Source organism: Nicotiana tomentosiformis, chromosome 3, assembly GCF_000390325.3.
Source record: "Nicotiana tomentosiformis chromosome 3, ASM39032v3, whole genome shotgun sequence".
In the NCBI taxonomy this organism is placed as follows: domain Eukaryota; kingdom Viridiplantae; phylum Streptophyta; class Magnoliopsida; order Solanales; family Solanaceae; genus Nicotiana; species Nicotiana tomentosiformis.
Genome location: NC_090814.1, coordinates 74,299,152 through 74,304,971, shown reverse-complemented (window position 1 = coordinate 74,304,971; position 5,820 = coordinate 74,299,152). Strand labels below are relative to the sequence as shown.

Below are 5,820 nucleotides of genomic sequence, written 5' to 3'. Positions count from 1 at the left end.
TACTTGCTTTGCATTTTTTGTTGTACTTGGTTGCTATCTGTCCGTTATTGTGAAATCTCTGAAAGATTTTATATCCGAATTACATGAAATTGAACTAGCTAAAATTGATTTGACTTAAACTACCGGATTTAAAAACATGTCTATTATTTGCTGGAATTACTGAAAGTGAACTATAACTGTGTAGCTCGTCATTATCTTCAGTTCCTTATTTATTATTGTTACTTGCTGAGTTGGGTGTACTCATACTACACCCTGCACTTCGTGTGCAGATCCAAGTGTTCTCCGACATAACGGGTGTTGATTTTTACACACAACTGATTTTTCGGAGATTCAGAGGTAGCTGTCGTGTTTCGCAGACCTTGTCTCTCTTTCCTTATCTCCTTGTTTACTGTATTTTGGTCTTAAACTATTATAGAACTTATGTTCTATATTTGTATCCATATTAGATGCTCATGTACTCAGTGACACCAGGTTTTGAGAATGGTTGTATCAGTATTTGTAAGATTTGTGGATTTTATTTAAATATTATATTTTCAGACTTAAAAGAAGTTGTGGTTCATTGAGATTTTTAGCTTACCTAGTATTGAGATAGGCGACATCACGACAGGTTAGGATTTTGGGTCGTGACACTCCATCCCAAATATAAAAGTATAGGGCAACTCCATGCCCAGAGAACTCCATCCCAAATATGAATATATAGGGAAACTCTATGCCCGGAGAACTCCATCCCAAATATAATATATATAGGGCAACTCCATGCCCAGGAAACTCCATCTCAAATATAATATCCATTGCGCTCACTATTGGTGTGCAGACTCCGGAGGGGCTTCTTAGTCCAAGTGATATAATAAGCCAGATCCAGGCATAAATAAATAAAAATATGTTACGGCGTGCAGCCCGATCCCGTAATTATCACTCATAATCAGGCCCTCAGCCTCACTCAGTCAATAATCTCTCGAGTCTCTCGGGCTCACATTGCTCATGCTAAGCAACCTTAATAAATGATAAGGGATGCGAAAATATACGATAGCAGAGACTGAATCATAATATGAAATGATGAATGCGACTGAGTACATAATTGCAACTAAGCACATAATTCGACGGTAAAGAACGACCATTGTGTGTCCCAATCGTTCCAACACATAGCGTAAACAAGATTTCTACCATAAATTATTGCTCAAGTGCTCTAACACATAGAGTACAGTAAAAATGTTCAGATAAGATAGCTACATAGTTCCATGTAATTGACTAAATGACAACTCACACGGTGCACTCCCACACCCCCTTCACCTAGCATGCGCGTCACCTCAACATCAATCACATAACCAGTAATTCGGAATTTCATACCCTCAGCACCAACTTTAGAAATATTACTTACCTCGAACAAGCTAAATCCAATATCGAGTAGTCCAAGCGATGCTCCAAAAATGCCACCCCGTGCGTACCGACATCCGAACGGCTCGAAACGAGCCAAAAGTAATTCAAATATATCAAATAATGCCAACGGAAACAAGCCCAATTGATACAGGACGAATCTTTATTTAAAAGCCAAAACTCAACCCAAAAGTCCAATCAGAGCCCGTGCCCCGGAACTCGACGAAACTTATAAAATCTGATAACCCTTTCAATTATGATTCTAACCATACTAGTTTCACCCAAATCCGACTCCGAATTGATGATCATAACTCAAAAACTCACCCCATGAAACTTTAGGCTAATAGCCACAATTTCACTTTAACATTCATAGATCAATTACCAAAAACAAAGATAGAATCACGAAATATAATCAAAATCGAGTATAAAACACTTACCCCAATCCTTGTGATGCAATTCCTCTCCAAAGTCGCCCAAAACCGAGCTCCAAGTCTGAAAATGAGAATAAAACGACCAACCCTGGAAAATATAGCTTCTGCCCAGCGATTTTCGCTTTTGCGAACAAAGGGCCACTTCTGCGGAAGCGCAGGTGCGAGACAACAAAGAAAACACTGGAGGTATGCTCTTACGCACCTATGCAACATGCACCGCTTCTGTGCAAGCGTAGGTGTGAGACAAAACACGCTTCTGCACACATACCCACTTCTGCGATCACAACCTCCGCTTCTGCGCACATAGAGGTGCGCCTCTACCTCCACATCTGCGATGATCCCCATCCAAGCCTTCCTTCACTTCTGTGACCAACTGTCCACATCTGCGTCCCATTCTTCCATAGATGCGGAAACACCAGAACCAACAGCCTTAACCAAATGCAACATGCGGCGAAATGGTCCAAACCTCGTCCGAAACTCACCCGAGTCCTGCAGGACCCCATCCAAATATACCAACAAGTTTCATGACATAACACGGACCTACTCGAGGCCTCAAATCACGCATAACAATATCAAAATAATGAATCACACCTCAAATCAAAAGTAATGAACTTAGAACTTTCAATTTTCAAAACTCGCGTCGAAATATATCCAGTCAACTCAGAATGAACTCAAATTTTGTACACAAGTCCCAAATGATATAACAAAGCTATTCTAATTTTCGGAACCACAATCCGAATCCGATATCCACAAAGTCAACTCTCGGTAAACTTATGAACTTTTCAGACCTTCAAATTTCCAATTTTCGCCAATTAGTGCTGGATCCTTCTAGAAATATTCTAATACAAATTCGGGCATACGCTTGAGTCCAAAAGCCCCATCCGGACCTAAAGGAATCATATAAACTTCATTCCGAGGTCAAATTTACAAACTTCAAACTTAATTACCACTTCCAACTTAAGGCTTCAATCATGATATTCATTCTTCCAAATCAGTTCAAAATAACCTGAAAACCAAAACCGACGATTCACACAAGTCATAATACATCATACAGAGCTACTCATGGCCTCAAACTACCGAGCGAAGTGCAAATACTCGAAACGACCAGTCGGGTCATTACAATTAATTAATAAAATATCACACAAAAGGCATTATAGCATTTCCTCAACCTTTTAGAAAAATAAAAAACACAATGTAGTAAACAACAAAAGGAATGTTGAAAATCTTACAAAATATGGCATAACAATTTGTCGAATTTGAGAGAATAATATAGCAAGAAGGTATACAACATTTCCTCAAATCTGTAAAAAAAAATAAAAGAAGATGCTCTATTTTCCTATTTCAATAAAGATGTTACTTCTTTGACAAAAACTATGAAAAATTGTCCATAGTGCCGCAATAAGTTTTTTAAAAAAATATCAGCTTAGTCAATTAGTTTTTGCATAAGTGACACTGGAACCAAACAAAATACCTCCACATTTTATACATCAATCTTTCCCTATTATATTGCGAGTGAAGGATTATTACTATGAGAAATGGAGGACCGAAGCTGAAAACCTCGTGGAGGACTGAAGTTCTAAATCTAGTCTTGAAGAGCCTTGATAGAGTTGAAAGCCTCATGGAAGACTCAAGCTGACAAATTAGAAAATAAATTTGTGTCCGAAATAAAAACATAATGATACTAATTTAAGCGTTTCAGAAATTGAATTTATAAAATGATATATTTCAAATACTTTAATCTTAAAATAACTAAATTGTACGTTTTCACAAAGAATAGGATATCTTTATGTTTTTTTCATAGTATAACATCCACATTAAGGTATTTTACTGAACATAAATTTTCACTCACTAAGAGAAACAATCTAACCAAAACATAACTTTAAGTGAAATAAAAAGAAGTGGATATGATAACATAACACCAAAACGTCAAAGACGAAAACGTCAAACCAAAAGGTTTCGTTTTTCACATTAATCAATTTAAACATAAAAATTAAATAAAAATATGTTCGAAACACCCCAAAGATAATAGAGCAAGGAAAACGCACAATCTTCATGCTTTATCCACGAAGGGGTTTCAAGAAAATTTCTTTGCATTCTGGTAAATAATATCAGAACGTAGAATTAAAAGATGAATGTAAATAAACTCAATAATCACTGGTCACAACATCATAAAAAAACTACAATATCAATAAATTATTAATGGAGACGGGCACAATTACCATAATAAACTAAAATACCGATAAAATATCTTGTATTCTTGCTCCAAAATCAAAGAAAACTTATAAAACAACTAACAAACAACAAATTTTCATCAAGTATTTCTCCATAACAATATTTCACATATTCCAAAAGTAAGCCAATTATCAAAGCTAATAAAATCTTCAAACTTAGTAAATTAAACCATTAATACCAGTAATAGAAGACTTCATAAAGACAATAATAAACCTCAAAGGAAAAATGGATTGTTGAAGAACTTTTCTAATTTTTTTTTTCTTTTTTATGAGATGGGGTAATTATTCACATCAATCTGGCATAAGAAAGAGGAATTATAAAATTGAAATGGTTAACGAAGAGATGAAAATAATAATTTAATAACATAAGGCTGGTCACCATAGCCGAAAAAGAAATTTTGGAAGAAAGAATTGGTTAGTAAAGGATTTGAGAGGAGATGAGCAAAAGAGGAAAATGGGTCTGGGATAAAAGAAGATTGGGTATGATAAAAACTTATTTTGTAACTGAAAATTTATATAAGGAATTTGAATAGGAAATGGGAATTAAATAGAGTATGAAACTGTAACTGAAATGTTGTGCAAACATTGAAAGAAAATTCAAGTTTAACCATGCCCTCCACCTCTCCCTCTAAATCCTTCTTGTACCTTCCTTCTAGGTTGGACTTTAATCGGTTTATCATTCAAATCATTATCACAGTCATTTTGTGGTTGTTGTGGCCTAAGAGGTTGTTGTTGATGCTCAAATCTATCTTGTCTATCTTATGGAAGTGGACCTTATCTTGGGACTTGATTGTTAGCAACTTGTGGTTGATTGATTGGCCTTGCAATGTGTAGTGCGGTGTAACGACCCAAAATCCAACTAGTCGTAATGGAACCTAACATAACCTGCTAGGTAAGCCATATAACAGTAACATAAATTAATGATGATGATAAGAGTCAAAAAGTGAAATAACTGAATTTATACAACTCCCTAAGTACTGGTAGTACAAGTCATGAGCCACTAAGACTTCAGATTTACAAGGCTGGTATGAAATAATATTCACAACATCTAATTGAAATATACATAAATTGAACTTAAATCTAAACTACCAAGAACAAGATGTAGATATGTCCGAAAATCAGGTACGCTCCCAATTCTGGCTCCCGCCATACACAACAACATCGGCTCCACGCAAGGTGCAGAAGTGTAGTTTGAGTACAACCAACCCCATGCATTCAATAAATATCATAGCTAATTTCGGCGAGGTATTAGAAGCAAGAATTATAAATGATACTCGATATCACATGTACAATTCATAATTTCAATAAGTATAGAATAAATATATGAAAACAATCAGGAAATCTCAGGTAAAAATTACCAACTTGATGCTCACAATTCTTTGTTTTAAAGTATTCTGTTCAGTCAACAATCCAGCATATAAGGAAGATATTCAAGTAAATCATACAAACAATCAAGAAAATTGCAAGTAAAGATAAAATACAATAACAAAATATCAGCCCATTGTGGCGCACAATCCGATCCAAATAACAATGAGCCAATAAAGCCTGTTGCGGGGCGCAACCTGATCTGAATAATAGTAACCAGCTCTCCCAGAGATCACATCAACCAGAAACCTTGCCAGCTTCTCACAATCTGTGTGTACACCATCAATAGAGAAACATGAGAGGGTGACCCCAGGGGGATGGATCCGTATCCACACGCAGCACGGACAACTCACGTGCTATACGAACAATTCATGTGCTAATAATATCAACCGCATGGATAACTAGCATGCTATAATATC

The 5,820-nt window shown here is 36.0% G+C and overlaps 1 long non-coding RNA gene across 1 annotated transcript; it reads right to left on the bottom strand.

Annotated features, from left to right (window-relative positions):
• Window positions 1–1,143: 1,143 nt before the first annotated feature.
• LOC138908764 (uncharacterized) lies at window positions 1,144–4,650 on the bottom strand. Its single transcript, XR_011415165.1, has 2 exons — window positions 4,216–4,650; window positions 1,144–2,811 (listed from the first exon to the last, which is right to left on the bottom strand). It is a non-coding gene; the product is annotated as an uncharacterized lncRNA (long non-coding RNA).
• Window positions 4,651–5,820: the final 1,170 nt, after the last annotated feature.